General features: G+C 38.0%; 1 protein-coding gene across 1 annotated transcript in view; it reads right to left on the reverse strand.

Moving 5' to 3' along the window:
- The window catches only part of LOC111271410 (glutamate receptor 2), a 113,626-nt gene that overhangs the window by 87,213 nt on the left and 6,473 nt on the right, over positions 1 to 19,940 (reverse strand). The window lies entirely within an intron of this gene.

Below are 19,940 nucleotides of genomic sequence, written 5' to 3' on the forward strand. Positions count from 1 at the left end.
CGACGCGGACTGCTGCAGATAAAACATTTGTTTATCTCAACGCTGGTCAGACATAGCTAACGAATTAAATAACCTGAAGGGTTCGCATAATTTGGAATATGATTTACTAAGCACTTCGGTTGGCTCCCGGCTCAAACCTCAAAAAAGACAGGATCTGTATGGATAAGGTTGCTGGCAGCTTTACAACAAACCTTCGTGAACTTATAAATACTATATAGAAATCTTGTATAGACTGAGGTCATCCCCACACTAACTGTGGGATGCTTATTATTTGTGTTATGTCTTATTTTGCGTTGGTCTTTGGAGAGTCGCTAGATAGAAATATCCCTGCGGATCAAGTAGGATTCCATGAAGGATAGGGAATTTTTATCTAAGACGTTTGGGCAAACAAAGTGGAAGCTGTAGCATCGACGCTCACGTTGGGCCTTCCACTATCTGATAGCGCACGCTAGAAACATGCCGGTTCTCATCTACTTTTTCTAGCGTTGTACAAGGTTAAATAGCAAGTAACTATTATTAATACGTAAACTTAAATATACGTAGTTATAATGTCTCCTAGTTTGTTCAGCACTGCTATGCAGCGACACGATGACATTTTAATATGCTTTTGAGGTATAAAATGTGTGATACACTCTTACGTGGTGGATATATACGAGAATGGGTGTTACAATAAAACCTTGCTCCTAACAACGATTTTTGACAATGAGGGCTGGAATTGATATAGGAGGTTTTTGATCAGCATTCAATTACCAAAGGATCACATTATCTTGTATGACAGTCAATAGCTAGCTTTCCTAGTACTTAGTTTGATAGGTATCCGAGTAACCAAAAAGACGTTCAATCGAATTCTTCGAATCGAGTCCGTATAAAGGAAATGGTCAAACAATGTTTACGCGGCGGCCCTTTGTTACCCTTTTATTCGTTTAGATAGGTACAGGTCTAAAGCGGAACGTCAAGATAGCACCTATGAACTCTCAAGTAATATATTATTTAATTATTATTCAAGATTAACGGAGCAATTGGCTATATTGGCAGTAAATGGGTGGACGAATGCACTGATATAAGATATAGGTAGCTAGATATAGGTAACTAGCACGTTCCTTCGAAAATAGCGCTTGTAAAACACTAAAATCAACTATGATTTTAAAGGCAGTAATTGGCAAATTTATTGCCTTCAGAGAGGTAAATCATTTGAGTCTGCAGTCATTAGAGTCTTTACACTAAAGTACCAACGATGGTTAGCTATATAGGCCCAGAAATATAATAATAATACAGTTTAAGTTCATCAGCTAAAAGAGATTTAATAAGAAATCGACCGTACGCTGTCATAGACAAGCACAGATAAGGTACCCAATTCTAAAATATTTGTTAGGGCGTATCTAATGTCTTAATATAATGAGTGTCGTATGCTGTAGTTAGTCGTTGTATAGGACTTGTTCGACGCCTCTATATAATTTTGACATCCTATTGTACGCCGTAGGGCACATAATGATACAAGATCGAGGTCTATTCCTTTTGCCAACATTGTCGAATCCAATCGTTAAACGAGCTTTGTTCGTAGTTTGGAGTCTGTGTAAAAATTGTAACGTTAGGAGTTGAAGCGTAATTATTAGGACGAACATAATATAGTATAATAACATATAAGAAGGAACTATACAAAGACATATGGATGCATATTTGAGATATTTCGACTTCTGTTCCTCAACTCAGGAATAAAACGGCAGATGCTGCACGTAGTTATCCATGCGCCTTACTCTATGCAGACAATCGCATTACAAATGAATAATAAGCAGAATAATAAGTAGAAGCTAGAAGAGATAGTTAATATGATTAAAACGTAAATAAACATGAGGTGATTGAATATTATTCGGAAATTTTTCCCGAAGCTGTTGCTGCTTTTCCTCTACTGTCATTTTCGCCACGCCGCCTGGTACCCGATACATCACTAAAAAAATGCCTACCAACCCTTATATCGACAGCGTTGAAAAATAAGCTATGCATTCTAGAAAAAAAAAACCAATCGAAAAATTCAAACAAGATAAAAAGTAACCACTGATTCTTAAGATAACTTTAGAATGTTACTAAGCGTGTAGGAGGTTTAGTAGCGTTTTTGTGTTTGGGTATTGAATCTACTGTAAAGAGGATATTAAATGATCCATATAGTCATTATTAGGACTGCATTCAGAGAATCAATGGGTTAATCAAAATAGATAATGAAAAACAGATTAAGAACAAACTCTATTTGTAAGAAATACCGTACATTAATGACATTTCTCTGAACATCTTCGCTATGTAGAATTTCTGCAAAAAACACTCGTTTCGATCATTTAGAAGAATATCGTTGTTATTTTTAAAGCGATTTTTAAGACCGCCTGTTTTATTAACGAAGGAAATTTGCGAAGTTGTACCTTCCACAGCACATTTTAGATATTGTGTTAAACGCTAAACATGCCAAAACCGGGTGGACTTTATTTGACTCTTTGTATATTTTCGGTGCCCGTAAATATAAACAGATCTCGTTCATGCAGGGTCCTCTATTGCCAACAATCTTTTTAATGATTTTCTTAATATTTAAGACTTTAAGCAATTGGCATTTAAGGGTCTAATGGGCTCCTCAAAAAATGGTCATACATCGCTAAGCTTTATGTCAGGGTATAAAGGATTTTTTTTATATAGCGAGAAACTATCAAAGGGATATTTTGCACCATATAAAAATATCAAGCAAACATAACTTAGCAGAGGTGAAAAGGGGTGTTAGCACCGATTTCAATGCACAGGGACAAGGATCGATAAGCGGTTAGTCGATGGAAAGGCACGAGCTTGAAAAGCTTATTTCAAGCTAGGAAGGTGCGCCGCGGAACAGAAGTGCAGTCATACAATTAGCACGGCGCCAATACGAGTGAAGACTGGGCAAAATTATCTAATCTAAGCATAGAGAGAATTCTATATATGAAATCGCGTTCTTTGGGTCGCTCAAACGAAGCTTTAAAGGAAGCTTATGACAAGTCCTGAGAAACTCAGTCATAACTCTTCACAAATGCTTTATTTTCAGAATTCCGTGAAATGTCGATCTCATAGGATTAGTATGGCTTTAATTCCCCAGTCCTTTTAAAATATTATTTGATCACTCACTTTAAAAGAAAACCAAGTGATTTCTTCAACAAAACAATTTTAGCTTGAAAATCATTGTTTTTGTTCTTGATGGAAGTTCGGCTTGCTAGTAAAAAACAAAAATGCCTGTTGTGCTAGTTCGTTAAGAATCTTATTTTTTCCATTTCTTAAAACCTTTTCGAAGTACGAAAGTTTTACGAAGTATTGCATGGATGGGGACAAATAAAAAATGGGTTAGAACTAGGTTCGGAGAACTGTTCGATAGCTAGAGAAATTCCACCCGAGCAGCTTTATTGTTAATCTACGCGATAATATGAAATAATCTTGTCGGTAGTCATATAGAAAAATCGGCAAAAATGTTTTTATTAATAATTTCGATAGAACGATGATGGTATATTTACAAAAAATAACACTTTGGAAATAGAAAAAATAATAGTCGGTAATGCTTTTGATTTTAAGAATCTAAATAATTCGACGCAGTGGTCTATATATTATTGCTAAACAGATCCAACATTTTCAACCAGGCAAATAGCAGATGTTCGTGATAATCGGTGAAAACATTACGATACAAAACACATATTTCCGAAAGTGAGATACTGATTCAAAGCTATAATGGTAAATTTTAATACCTGTTAAATACTCATACAACAATGTTTTTGGCAGCCATCTCGAAAAAAAAAAAGATAAAGCTTTAGAATAATACACTGGACATAGTTATTAGTTACAATGACGTAGACACCCTTTTTTGTTGTAATTTTATGCCCTTTTTACGGCGGCCATCAAGCTGCGCTTCTGTATCGGGGAAGTGAAGTTCCAGGGAAAGTCTATCGGTCTCTTTCTTTTATAAAAGGGTTCGATCTACGTTTTCCACACATCCGTGACTTTACCACATAACAGTTCGAGGCCTGTCTGTTGCCGCAAATGCTAGGACATCAAGTAAAGAACTTGAATTGTAAACTAGATTGATATAAATCACGAAGGTGTGATAACTCAAACTTTATTTCAAGAGTCAACTGTTGTTCAAAACGCTAGCTCCCACAGCTCTCTCCAGGAAATGATTAGTCCTGATGTAAATAAATGTCTCGAGTCCAAGCCGAAAACTGCGTTAGCTCTTTATTAAAGGGCTGACCTCCTGTGTGAAGCAAACATGATTGAAGTTTGAGACTTATATCTCTATAAGTTTAGTGAGGTAAATCTTTCCACTGCCCCATAGTGCTATTCTAGATAATTTACAATTGATACATTTCTAGTGCTCTTTGCTCTGCCGTTTACGTAGTGTGAAAGAGTGTTTTTCATTCACATAGCTTAGAAGACAGGCTTTCCGAAGGGCTGCCCAAGCAAATCTGCCGTAATCTTATCTCGAGCTACAACAAGTAGGTTTTTCCCAGTTCGTTGTACAGAATAGAGCTGCAGGGTTTGTAGGCATGTATTTTTTGTTATATGAGTGTGAAGTAGAAATGTTAATATGTCAAATAATAAACCTGGGGTCAGATCGTCTCTGTTGATGTCCGATAAAATTGAGCTGAGGTTGAATCGGAATTGGAAGATCGATTGAAGTATTATTATTTTCCATAATTGTTACACCCTTTATGATAGTAATTACGATTAGTTACACCATGGTTGCATTCGATCACCTGCCAGTCGAATTCGTACATGGGAGGGGTAGCCTCCAAAAATGCGATGCAGCCGAAAAGATGCTTACAGTGTGAAAGAAATAAATGCTGAGCCATTGGGCAGGGAAGGCCGGTCTGGGGGTCAATAAGAAGTTCGCGACTCATTTGTTCTCCTAAGGCCAAGTTGGCATCGCTAAATTATTAACTCCCCCCCCCCATTCCTCTTTCTTTTCATTTATATATATAATCCTGCTGTCTCAAATCCTGCTGCCTCGCTCATTTGGTAGGTTGCGCGTGCTGGCGTGGACACGCATGTGGGGTAGTCGTCACTGAGCGTATGATACAAAAGCTGAAAAGGAAGCTGATGGGCATTAACACTAATCGATAAATGGTAATCCATTATAAACCGAATAAGTTATCAAGATTAGTTATATTCAGAAGAAACGCACTTGACTGGGAACTATTTTTTTTTCCATTTTAAATTCTATTTGTATTAATATGAGTAACCAGTGAAAAAAAAACAGAGCATTTTATTATGAGTGATAACAATTGCGCCAGCTTAATTAAAATCGATATTGGAATCTCTACTAAATAGATAAAGTAAACCATTTGCAATGCTTTTTAAAAAGTCTTAACTAGCGATCAAACAATAAATAAATTCAAGTGAGATATTAGATTAGAAGGAAAGCTTCATATGTTTAGCCTCGGTCTTCGAGAAAGAAATCGTCTTCGCCGCACAACCAATTGTGATATAATCTTATGGAAACGGAATTAATAACAATACAAATTCGAATGTTTATCTGTTTCTCGAGCAGGTCAACAGGTGTGTATAAATATGGAAGTTTAAACCTATGTCGTTCCAAAATCATAGAAATAAATGGAATTGTTCATAGAGAGAGCTTGAAGCTAACGTAATTGGTTACCTGAAACAAAGCGTCAGGGAACTGTGACGAAACAACAAATTACCGTAAGGAACAAACGAAAACAGTAACTATGACACAGAACATGAGCTCAGGTTCAAAGCAAATTTTGCCTTGGTCTGAATTTGATTGGAAAAAGTTATAGGGTAGTATCAAGCAGCGTAAACGTAGTGCTCGAAATAAATAAGTGGGTATTTAACCGCCAAAAATATGATGCACTACTGCATAATTCAAGTAGCGACGGCAGTATAATGATATTTCAACTGAATAATAATGTGATTGATCGAAACGAAACATATGTTTATCAAGTGTGTAATAGTTACATTTGACAATACTGTAAAAGTTTCAAGTTGTTTCAGGTAGATGAGAAAACTTGTTCTTGTAAAACGCTCTAAAAATATCTACTTAGCGCGGTGGTTTGGACAACTAGATCTCTGGCTTGAAGAAACCAAAGCTTACTAGTTCAAGCCCCGTCGACGACGAGTTGTGCTCGAATAAAGCTACAATGAAGATACCTACTTGTCTAGCAACTAAGATATCGATTATAATAAACTCTTCGCACGGATAATTACGTTGACCGATTGCTCTAACGCTTTTTTTTTGCGACGACTTTTGCTTACGCAAATAGTGAAAGAGGGCAACCTACAAAGAAAAAAAAAATGAAGCGCATCAAAGGAGAAAATTCACTCCCTGCTAACGAGTCACTTCTAACGCAGCGACCCCTTGATCCCTGACAACCCCCATCACCACAAAGCCACTGTTTTGCATTGTCAGCATGTTTTTTAGCTTAGCTTGTTAAACGTATTGTTGCCTTAGACTGCATTGCTTAAAACGCTCGTTCTACACTTGGCTCAAGGGACCAGTACCCTAATATAGCTGCGCACTCAACTTCAATAGATTTTTGCTTTTTCAATGTAGCTTGCCGCGTATCGAACATTAAACGAAAAAACTAGAACGCAGATGCCGTAGCCATCTTTGCATACATAGTTGCAATCGCCATTGTAGCTTGTTAAACCGAAGTCAGAACTGGATACGCACTATAACTTAACGATTTGTTCCGCTTATGGAGATTTCGAATACTTGAATCGAGTTAGACTTTAATCTAACTTCCATTAGTCGTACAAAAACTCTTGGGAGGCTCAAAATTGATCCGAAGTATCCCAGCTAAACAGTGCGGGCTTTTAGAGTCTTGAGAATCGCTCGGGAATCATGAATACCTAAATATGCACCACAAACAGATATATACGAGTGAATCTGCAATAACTGGGCTAAGCCCAAAAAGAACGTACTGACTCATCTGAATAATGAATAATATAAATTGCCATATGAGAAATGTAGTATATATATTAAATTTTAATAAAAAGCTGTTCACTGAACTTAAAGCCTTCGGTTAACTCTTTGCAATAGTACTAATTATAACTATTTTCTGCTTGCATTATTTTAGTTAGCTCGAAACAGGCCTGCAGCCTATGATTTTTAGATAGGTACAGTTAATAATTGTAGTGCTCAGCTGCAGTAACAGACGACAAAGTTGACGGGTAACATAAAGTAGTCAGCAGCATTTGATAGCTTGGAAAAGAGACATTTTTTGGGTCATTGGGGATTATGTTATTAGTGCGTAGACTAAAAAATATCTTTAGGCGGCCAAATGCCACGCAATGCTTATGTAGTTGAATATGGTAATATTGTTTCAGTGTATAAAATGTGTGTAGATAAGGAAAGAACGCGTCAAACTTTGATAATAACTGAAGTTGCTGCCGAGTCACGTACAAAGGAACGAGCACTAGCCAGTCAATTTTCATCGAATTTCCGCTTTTGTAAGTGTGAAAATTTATACATTTTGCTACACGCTCCGAAAGAGCCAAAGTAAATACTTTCTTGTCGCTTATATAAATTGCCGAGTCACATACAAATAATGTGGCGTTACAGTTCCTTCTTGTAAACCCGTTACTTTTTACTAAAAGGCTAAACAAATGATTCACCAGTAATTTTCTATATGTGTAATATAGCCTAGAGAAGATCTAGCAATACGTATATAACACAACGATCATCTAACTTTGACTCAGGTCTTTTCTCAAGAAGCCTGATTTGCTAATCCCACAAGTCACATCTCGTGTTGTGGCTGAAGACGGAGAAGAACTTGAGTCGCAGCAGTTCAATTGAAATAGCAGCATTAACGAATACTGGATGATTCTTCCCAGTACCCGCCTACATTCGTCAGCCTTAACATTCATGTTCCTCTGCCTCGCGAATAGGGGCTGTTGAGTTGCTTTCGGTCCCTGGGGGCACATCAAGCCTAAGGTTGAAGCATGGAGAACAACGAAAATGTTAAAGTGACTCGTGAATCAATAAATGTATAGAGTTTCGTTATGGCAGCAGTACATGTGTAATCATTTCATTCACCGTTCGTCTCTACATGGCCCGCGTGCTACAACACATCGTTTCTTACCTTTTCTACGATCACGTATTTTATTCGTTGCATTATGAAGTGATGATGAAATTGCTAATTGTCGCTTCCACGCCGTCTTCAAACTTCGGTTCAATTCCCGATTTGCTTAACAACTGAACCAGGTGCGGGCTCTCAATGGATGCAAATGGTGCTGGGGGCAGCACCATCGCATAAAAACGCATTTTCTGAAGTTTCGTAACATGTACGCGTTGCGGCTGGCCAGACGCGTGTTCTCTTAGTAGGTTTGCTCTCGGTCTTTCTGGCCCTCCCTCATTGAGAAAACACAGTGTTGGTAGAAACTGTTCAAAGCACCCTGTAGTAGTAGCTAGATACGGCTAGCTGCATTGGCTTGTCGCTGCTTCTCGTACCATGCTAGCTGGATGGCCGTGTTAAGATCAATCAGGCTCTGACTGACATCATCGCCACGTCATCGTAGACGTCGACGTAGCCCGACAAACTGATTCTTATTGCGGTCATTTTCGTTTTCTCTTCGTTTAGGTTCGGCACGCTAAAATCTTATACATGATCCGTAGTTAACAGTCCAATCATGAATTAGACGACGATTTCCACAAAGGCTTTTGCAGTCTAATTTCTTGTTCTGGTCAACGGTTAGCAAAATCCGACAAATAAAAACGTGTGAAACCAATGTGAAAATTAACTCAGATAGTACGTTACATACGTGCCCGATGTGTTCTAGGCTGCTGTATATATAGGCTAGTCAAGTCAAAAATCAAGAATACCTGCCACACGTAAATTGAACCAGAATGTTATAAGAAATATAGCCTACGTCTACAGACCGTGCGACTGTGTGAAGATCTTCAGCACAATGCAATGAGATGCAATTTTGAATCTGTACAGAGCTTTTGTGATGCACTGCGCCAAACGTTATCGCTTGATGTGATGATCGCTAACACAATAGCGTTCTCTATACAAAACGACCGTTTGAGGACGATGCTTGCCATAGATGACCTCTCTAGTTCGAAGGAACCACTGTTCGTATGATGAAATACACAGTTGTGTGTTGGGCCGTTTGTTTTCCAGGTAGCGAAAAATGTGATTCCATGAGAAATTTTTTTGTCGCATTATAATATTTGAAATTCCCTGGGTCGTTACGGATCCAGTAGATATGTCCTTGTTAGCCGCTTATCGTCTGTGGATTAGGTTCCTTTTCATGAGGACATTGACCGTCCAACTCAGTAAAAAAAAAACTCATAAGGGAAATTCTAAAGCATATAAATGGGAATTGAAGCCTGTATTGCACTATATAAACTGACAATCACCGTTCTGTCAGCCAGTAAAAAATTTTTTTGTGTGTCCGCTGTTGTTTCGGTCCTTCATCATCAGGGTGATTAGCGAGGAAGGGATGGATGACTGTTGTTCAATGAAGAAAACATTTTTACCAGTATTTGTTTTAATCAAGGAATTACAATCGTATAGCGGTGTATTCTAAGTAACAAAAATGAACAACATGAACTAGCAGAACTATAATTAATCTAAAATGTTTACCAGGTAAATTTTAAGAAATGTACCAATCAGCCACGATTATTTCTAAGAATTCTTTAAAAAACAAGAAAACCTAGCTTGCTATATCTACCAAGTAGACAGATCGATCGTTAGAATCGTCTTCTACTGCTTCGATAGCTGTTAGACAGACTTCGTGTTATCCCTTGAGAGCTTCGAGGACTCACAGCCTGAGGGAATGCCGGCAACAACCGCGACGAGTAAGTCTTCAGAACTCCATAAAGAGCAAACCCGTCGCTGTAACTCTCCAATAAATCATGTACAGCGGCGGAACGTATGATCGACTTCTTACATGTTTTGAGTATTGCCATATATGCGCGCACCAAGCCTCAAGCACAGACCCAGTTTCTGTATATAGCAAACGTAAATAGGGTCTCGCACGCCGACGGCAGTACCAGACTCGTATTATGTGCTTCCCTCGGGAAACATTTTGGTTCTGTATGCCTCGCGAAACGGAACATTGTAGTTCGTTGCGTTTGTTGCTTTCTTACTGGCAAGGATCAGCATAGAAAACTTCAAAGAGCAACCCACGTGATATAAAAACGATACGTACCTTTAACAGCTATGACACTCGTTCCCCAAGAACATAACTGACCCACCCGAAGTCCTCAGACGTGTCAAAGTGTTTCAGAACTACATCGTATTGGAGAAGCGTAAATACAACTCATACACACGTTCTCTTCCAAGATGGTCAAGCCACTAGCAATGGTGCTAAAAAGGAACATACATACGCACGTTTAGAAACAAAATAGATTTCTATTATAATCAGAGAATTCGACGGCAGTTACAGAGATATCTGAGATCATCCGACGTCACCTTCGATCTGTTTCCGACAAGACAAACCTTGGTCGTAGTTTATTGCCTGTCGCATTGATCTAAAGGCACTTTTCCGGTACATTCAATGCACTGCTGTGTTTGCCTACTCTTAAGAACGTATATTAAAGCTGAAGAGCTATATATTGACGTCATAGTTCATTCTGTTTTGAACGGGGTTGAAATCAGTCAGAACTAGCATTATCGTTAAAAGCCTATTTATTGTAGTGCGTTAATCTATACCTTATTTCTATTAGCTTTTGGTCTATATTCGTAAGTCATTAAACACTCAACTGGTGATACTGTAAGGGGATACTGTAGAAAAGGGGAAAATAGGAAAATTAAGGTGACTTTAGGATATATTGTTTTGAAGATTCCATAAAAATCCAATAGTTGTAAATCCTTAAACATCAAAGTGGCTGCAAGCTGGAGCAATTACGAAGTTTGAACTAAACTAGCGATTGTAAAAGCTTCTTTTCCTACTATTTGTAAGTGATATAGTCCTATGTCTAGCGTGTAACCCCCCTTCCTCCCCCAGTAACAGCCAAGAGGTCTTGTCTGGCTAGGTTAAATTCATTCCGGTCAATCTACGTAAGCATAATTAGCTGATATCGTCGAGAGCTTTATGGCAGCTTTCTACACGTTTAAGTATGTACAGATAAAATTTCTATTCATCTATTATCGTATTTGTATGATTACACTATTACTCACTCACTCATACTGTCTGTTAGCCCTTCATTCATCGTCTGGTCCATAATGCCACCTTCTAACCGTTAAGCCAATTGTTTGTAGAGTATTGCTATAAAATGACTGCTGTTGCCCTTCGTAGCCTAATAATAAGCCTTGTGTATGCATCTGTCTCTGACTATTGTGGTATCGCGTTTCTAGTGCATTGTATAGTTCATACAAAAAGAATGGCCTTTCTAATATTCTAAACGATATTCCCTTGTTCTATACTAGTCCGTCGTTATGCAGGCATCCAATTCCATAGTTTTCGCTAGGTATGCCCCTTTCGCAGGTTCGCTGTTGGCCTTCATATTCCGTTGACGCCCAATGATTAACTTTACGATAAACGCCTGAGAATGGCGATCTGCGCTGGGCAAAGCAAACCTATTCCGTGTAAGGGCTCAGCGAATCGAGAATTTTCCCTACGGTAGTGCTTTTTATTTCGCTGCTCAGACCAATTTTCTATAGATGTTTCCTTTTGTACTGATCATCGATCCAGCCGGTTTATTATTGCCGCATTATTCTTCAAAGCCGCAAACTTCGTTTTTGATAGGAGGTCGGATTTCTGCAACTCTGTAAAGCCCCAACGGACCGCTTTTCTCGCGCATATCGTCATTTTTGTTAAAGGTGAAAGGCGTCGAATTTTTCGTGAGTTTTATATCGGTTGCGATAACAATTGGTCGTCTGCCTTTAAATTTGACAACTGATTTATGTAGAACATTTCGGCAGACTTCCTGCTTAACTAATGCTGTTACAGAGATCAGGTGACCGTCATTTTTTGCAGGAAGGCCAACAGATGTTGGCGAGTCAACTCATTTTACTATTTTTCAGTCGACTGTCCTGTTAGTGTCCTTCGACGTAATTTTTACGTAATTCTTTTTTAGTGTGTATTCTAACTATTTATGATACCATGTGTATACTATGGTGTTTCTAAAACACGGTCATATGTTAACTTGCTTTTTCAAGGTGATTGTATGAGTGAATGTGTGATTGCCAAGCGTACCTTTTGAGTAGTCTCTCCATTAGTGTGTTATTTAGTTATTTACTGGGTTTTCTGCTGGCTCATATAGACCCAAGCAATATACGCTCGTACGGACATAAATCTAAGAATAACCCAGTTGCGTCTGTTTAGGAATGGCGATAAAATGATGCGTGGACAAGCTAAGCATAATTATTTTTTGTCTAGATAGACAATAATTATACTTTGTCTAATTAGAGGGTTATTTACAGACACACAAATCGTGCAGGAGAATTGGGATGAACATCTTATCATATAAGATACAGAGTTTCTAATAACAAATCTAAATTGCTCCTTTTAATCTAGTTTTTGGAGAACTTTTTTTTTTTAACGATCTTTCGGTATGTTTAAAGCTCCGGATTTACCTATAACTTGTCGTAATGATTGAAACACATGAGTGAACGATTAGCGTTTTTAGCCTAAAAATTACGCCTGTAGCAATACGAGTAGTCAGCTAAACTCCCTGTTGATACCAAAATAATACAAATCTGCCGTATTTTGGTGTAGTTAGATAGATGGCGTTCCTGCACGTCTAGTTGGATGGCATTTTGTATGCGAGTAACGAACCCGCCATATTTGAATTATTTACGTTCGTTTGCATTTACTGTAGATACCTCAGCTCCAGCTGCTGATATACTCCGGAAGCCTATCTTTATTTGAAAACTATTTAGTAAGAATCTTATATGAATATAGTCTAATGGTATTGAGAAGCTTCTGAAGTGGAAAATATTTACGCTGAACGGCATAATATGCGGAGCAAGCCATGGATTCGTAGCGAGTAGTGAAAACTAGTGTAATAATCTTTTAATAAAAAATTATAGCAAAAGAAAATGAAGCAGTTAACGATGTGAGAGGCTTTGACCGTTTGTGTTTACAAAATAAACTGTATTCACAAGTAAGTGGCCGAAACATAGGTGAGAGCATTATGAGCCTTCATTGGCACACGAAGTTAGATTTTTATCCACTTCTTGGGCTTTATGTACTAAAGCAAATTATTAACCAAGTTCCACGGCCCCTTAACTGTCGTCGCTAGAGATACTTATCAGCTACATGACTGATAATTAGTAGTGAGTGGCAGTCGTGTTGAGGCCACTTCCGTTGCAATTCATTATAAAACACAGAATATAAAATATACTTGTCGTGTTCGACTCCAGTTTTTAGATGGTCAAGCCAAATATGAGATAGCTCCGAAGCATCGATTGACCAAAAATAAACTTAAAAAAACTGTTCTATTAACTTGACTTTTTCCGCCATTTATGCATGGGCTAATTAATGCATATGTAGTCGTTGACAGGACTTTTAGGGTAGTCGGATAATTATTACATAATGATCGACATATTTTGCAATGAGCAGGCGTAATCAGCACACTCCATCCGGATCGTATTTAAAATGAATTTTAGGAAAGTTGATATAATGTATAATTTACTTAGGATAAGTTAGTGGATTTAGTCGTTTTTATACTACGCTCAAATTTAAAGTGGGTCTTGAAGCGATACAAAGGTCGTTTTACTGATTTGACCATAGAAATAGCTCACCATGAACTGCGTAAATATGCACTGCGGTAAAAATTCTGAAGCATGGATTTTATCAGCAGTGGGCTTTCGTTGACAATAATATAAAACAAAAACAAAAGCGTTCCTCCTAGACTGCCGCAGACTTATGTTGGATTTCTCATAAAATAATTACTGCTTTTGAGCCAGTCGTGTCAAGCTTCAAAACTAAGTAAACCCTTATTATTATTCCGTCAAGTTTTTTTTCTTACCATAGTTTAAGCATTGGTGGCGAGTTTGTGGCGCATATTTCACGATATGTCGTCATAGAGTAGAATTTTGTTTATGTGTACCATTAAGGCAAGGCTTAAGCTGTTAAAATACTTCAAGTATTGTTAAAGATACGTTTGAACCATTTCAACAGACTAGACTCCGTTTAGATGGCGCACAAACCTTCATTTTAACATATAATTCAGTTTAATATCTACTCGAAAGCTGCTGAGCACGGAACCACTTCGATTCCTTTGCGCGAATTAATTTACACTAGTCTGGACGCAAGAGGCATTGAAAAACTATGGATTTTTTTATTGAAAGTTAGAGATAATATTGCATTGTTGTCCAACTGTCCGAAGCTCGCCTAGATATCTATACTTCACGGAGCGTATAGGTAACTGAAAATTGGTTTGCCTCAGAGGACTGTCAGAATAATGTAAGATCAGGATGAAAGTAATATCTATTGGTATGTTCTGACAGACTAGGGCAATTTGACGAGAAACGCCACGTCAATCGCCTATCCCGTAGCATACTAACGTCAATGTGGGATGTTATATCTAATTGGACAACGCCCTTAGGAAGTTTCAGTATAGACCAATCATTCGTTACACATCCTAATAGTATGGATCTTTAGGGTAACAAACAAGCAATTGTAGAAGGCCGATGTGTGGCGGCAAGTGTACGCGCACGATACTCAGATTCTGATATTGACCTAGTAGATCGGGGTAGCGTAAGCAGCCGTAAAGCAATCGCTGAGCTTCAACGGACTTCGAGTCAATTATGAACGAACGGAAGAGCTAAATTACATTAGAAGTTAGTTCTTAAACGCGAATTGAGTAAATGAGAAATCGTCTCGCTTTCCGCACCCATTTGACATTAAGTTCCGCATCGCCGATTCACAGTCTTACTGTAGGCCCGGCTCGGTCTTAGATCCTAATCTCCACCCACAACTAACCGGCGAAGTTCGGCGCTGCTACCGATCGCTCTGTAAAGGGCAACAAGCAGCAAAGGATACGAGTAAAAGGTACACTTTTAGCGCCCACTACTATAACTATCTTTAACTGATGGTATCAGATTCCCCTTACCCTTGTGAGCGAAAGTTCTAGACTGAGGACCCCTGTACCAACCGTATATGCTTTCCTTTACAAACAGACCAGCTTAGGCCACATATCTCTACAAACCTAGTTTAAGGATTCTAAGGGATAGAAGGAACTCAGTTTCTAGTTTGTTATTCGGTTAATACCAATTCTTAAGCAGAGCTAAAGTCTCCCAACCCTAATGTAAGACTTGTAGCTGTGTGAAACATAGATCAAATGTAGGAAAAGACTCTCTGAATCCACAGGTAGACTGTTCTGCGTTACCTAGAAAAAGTTGATCTATCTGCTATTACCTAGAAAAAAAAATAGCTGTGCACACACGGAGGCTCGCACGGTGATGATGGGTCATAAAGTGCTAAAACTCATAATCAGTTTCTATCTGAATTACATTTCTTGTAAATTTATGAAAGAATCGCAGTTTCCTTTTCTAAGACTGCAGCATGGATGATGAATATGTGGAAATTACCCATTTGCTGACTGCCCAGCTAGGTCAAATTCATGATGTTTATTACAAACTGTGAAGCACAGCATATATTAACTTGGCGTTAACTTCCATTTATTATCCGAAGAAGTTCTTATCGAGACATTGATACACTTTACTGCGGAATTTTCAAGCTTAAGCATATTTCTGGGACAGACGAAAAAGGAAAAACGTCAAGCGCTCACAGAAACTGTAGTTTATCAAATTTCATTGCCACTCCTATCTTTCAATATCCGCCAAACGAGTCAGGAAATATCCTTTGGGAGTAAGGTAGATGGTCAACAAATGTGAACGTTTACGTTTTTGCTTTCAGCCGTCCCACACTAACGACATATACAGCGCCGCATTTTCATGGTTAGGCGGCATACCTTTACTTATGTGTACTTACCCTGACTGAATAGCTTCCTTTAATATGCCCAAACACGCTTCATAATAGTCGCCTAAACGACATGTTTTTTTTTTTATAGAGTATTTCACGGATGTCCTAAATGACAGTGATTAAATTGTGTTATTAAGTACGTAGTCGGTAATAATGACTACAAAGGCTCATTGCAATTAAGCCAGTCACCGTGCATCCTGCTCTATGAGAACTGCTTCGATCTTACTGCCAAATCCAAACAACGTTGCAGAAGCCCACGTGCGTTTTATATCAATCCTCAAATCCAAAAAAAATTATCGTGGGTCTAAATGTATTGCTTATATTTAAGTTATCTGAGTTTTATTTTATGTCGCGCTGCTCTTTGCCAACGCAACAGGCTAGCTTATTGTCAGAATATCCTATTTGAAGCTGTCTGCTAACTGCATCATTTTTTTTCAAGTGTTCTTTTTTATTTAGTTACTTTTAGTTATTTTTTTAATGTGAAAAAGGCTCTCGGAAGCACCTCTTCTTAGGTCTAGCGTCAAGGACTTGTATTCACTAGAAGCCTAACTGGTATCGGTCTTTCTTTTTCAACAAATTTACGAATCGGCATAGCAACAATACAATCAGCTATTGACGTTATAATACTTCTTTATGCTCTTTAATATCTTATTTTTTCTTGATACTTTATTTTCTGATTAGTAATTTCTGGTAAACACTTTTGCCAATGCCGAGACGTGAGTCAGCGTAACAGTACGCTTGTTAGTTTTTGCAACGTGATCAAAAAGGTACGCATCGATCACCGAGAACACGCCGTCGCATAAACTTAGCCCCTTTGAGGGGCTATCCGCGGAATTTTTTCATAAAACTGCACCACTATTTAAGAACTGTCCGAGAAGTGCACAGAAATTTGACAAAATGTTAAAAGAAACGTTGATTTTTTTTACCTTTCCAAGAAGACGCCTGATGAATAATTTAAAGCGTATGTATCTTTTTTCGGAAGAGACTGCTCGGTATATCTGTACACAGGGCAAAGCTACCAGGTAATGATAACGGGAGCCTAATCGGATTTATTTGCCTGCGAACACAACTGCAGATTCGTTCTAAAAATGAAACACGGAAAATAGTTAATACGCTCAGTATTTCCAAAATTTTTACTTGACGTAAGCGACGTTTTTGGCCCAAAAATAAAAAATAAATATAGAGAAAAGATTGCTTTTTTGAGCGCTGGACAGATAGATCGCCCATGGTAACATCTATCTCGTTATCAGCTTCCATCAGACGTGAAAATAAAGTTGATTAAAAAGATCGAACATTTTTTGTTAATCGATCAGTCCATTTAAACATAACAACTATTAAGGCTTGCAATTACTTGGAAGCTATTATATGTTTGTAATAAAACTGTTTTTAGTGAAAAATGTAGTACTTAATGCTGCATACGAATGCAAAAGAATATCTGAGATACGACACTTATGTACTATTTAAAGGATTACGAAAAACACACCTTCATAGAGGGAATCTGCCCGTTAACTGACTTCTAAATATCCCAGTACTCCATGAAGTTTATAGTTTGCTTAGTCAAAGTGCAATTGGCCACCGCATTTGTCATTTACTAATGAACTTAATATTATTAAGTTCTCTTTCTGCACTATTGCTATCTGAACTTTAGGCCTGTCAAGTTTTATAATTCACGTTTTGGTTATGCATTGAGCTTTCAGTTTTTATAATCCGTAATCTATCCGTTTTGTTCAAATCAAACCCCTCCTTTGTTTTTACCCGTTCGGTCATTTTTGTTTTTCCTGTAGTGGTGAGATGGCACCAGGCTTACAAAGGTAAGTACTGTTTACGAACTGGTCACGAAAACTACTTAACCTGTCTTGTTGGTTGCTTCTCGTACTTCCTATATAATGTGTGTTAGTATATATAAACAACAATTGTAGTAGAGCTCACGATGTGTATAAATTTCTGACCAGCTGATAACCGGGTTGGATTTAACTAATATTATTCAGATTTTGCTACCATGATAATGGCGGTGCACAATCGCCGTTTCAGGGATTATATCCATAATTTTATAGTTTTCCAAAGCTAACATCGTCCCATCGATTCGCCGCCCATTGTCGCATATATCCAAAGCTATAAGTTCATAGCAAAAAAAGCTAAAATTAATAGTAACTTCGACCATATTTCAACTTAATTTAACAGTTATGATTCGCCTAGGTGAGTGAAATTGTTCCAAAACAAAGCAACTTATGTCAGTCTAAATCAAGCAACAACACCGGAACAAACAAAAAAAAAATATAGTATAATAGGAAATATGATCTCTCCTGCTCAGTCGATACTAACAACCTTGACTAAATTTATTTAGAGTGGGGATCCCGGAGCGAGAATCGTTTGCTGGTAAAAACATATAAAATAAAAAGAGCACCATAAATTATAACATCGATACTATTTTTACTCACAACAAACATATCAGCAACTTGTTCTTCAAAACTTTTCTGATTAATTATCTTCTGAGTGACGCGATCAGATCGTACGACGAAGAGCACTTCAGAGTGCCCGTAAACGAGACACAACTATTAGATCCGTTAAAAAAAAAATGAAGGTATATCATCAATGTTAGTGTTACTCCTTTTTTACTCAGTAACGCTTTTTATCGCATGAATAAAGTCGTGCTATGGCAAACTTCAGAGTTGACTGCTTTTTTTTTTTGTCTTTTTTCTATGATTTATCCGACTGACGCTGATTTTTCACGATTTACATTCAGCCATCGCCGATTGAATGATGATGCAGCGTCAAATTGCTTGAACGTTAGAGTGCCACAGATATACCTTTACTACGCTGTGGCACCATGCAAGTTAGTATCTATTCAATCCTTCTCCTTCACAAAAATCAACGCTCGGACATAAATTATCGCGTTTTCAATAGTCGCCCGTATTCAAGGATTGTTATAGTCACGTTGTTGATTTGGAGAAAGCTGCCAAACCAAAGTAACCTCAATTCAAGCAATGTTTGACAAATGTAAGAACACAACACTTGACTGCGTAAGCTCAATATCACTTGATGTTCGATTACGAGGGAGGGGGGGCCGAGGCCTAGAGAAGGAATAGGCACGGCTGTTCCTCTAAATATTTGGCCGGCTCTCGTGATGGTAGAACAATACTTTTGAAATTTTATGTTGTTTCCTTGCAGCAAGCCTACACAGCTCTTCCCATCTGAAGGCGGTCCCTGCTTGAACATTCAAACCTGCTAGACCTGCTGAGCCTTTTAGGTTCACAAGCCTCTAATTCTGTATAGCTAATGAACGTTAACTTGTATCTGTGTATTGCATCGATCCGTGTCACAAACGTTATCTTCGTAGAAAGAGATCCTCCGCGATAAGAAGAGTTAAGGAAGTTGCTTTCCTTGATGAGACGACCTTGTAGAGACTCTACGTATTATATTTTATATGACCATACACAAGAGTCGAATGACAAACAAAGGAATTAGCAAACATTGGTTTTATGAGTTCTTCTATGGCCAGGCTTTCAGGAATGTCTTCAACGGACAGTCATCTATTTGGGCAGCGACGGAAATAGCTGCGAAAATTCTTCCACGATCCGTTTCACGTTTAAACTATGCGGACTGCAAAGTCCAGATTAAATCGGTGGCCGCATGTAATATCAGATAAATTGTCATTTTGAAAATTACGTTGGACCAAAGTATACGTTATTCTTGTTTATGCCTATATTTACCCTACTACGTTTATTCATACTAAGCCCTTGCTTATTATAAATGCTGCCTATTGATCTACTTAAGGTTCTAGTCTACTCTAATTCTAGAAAACATGTTCTTTTTAAATGTTTTTAAGCAAAAGCGTGTCTGTCTAATTGTTATATTATGACTCGTGTTATAATGAAGAATTTTATTTCATTCTTTCATGTTATTTTCAAGCCTTCAAGCGAACGTAGCACAGTGCGCTCATGATAATAGTTTAATGTTTGCATACATGCAACTACGAGTACGACATAAACCGAGCTATGAACATGGTAGTAAATTGCGGATCTGCATACGATGTTTATTTATTTCTAGTT

The sequence above is a fragment of the Varroa jacobsoni genome, unplaced genomic scaffold, assembly GCF_002532875.2.
Source record: "Varroa jacobsoni isolate VJ856 unplaced genomic scaffold, vjacob_1.0 contig00584, whole genome shotgun sequence".
In the NCBI taxonomy this organism is placed as follows: domain Eukaryota; kingdom Metazoa; phylum Arthropoda; class Arachnida; order Mesostigmata; family Varroidae; genus Varroa; species Varroa jacobsoni.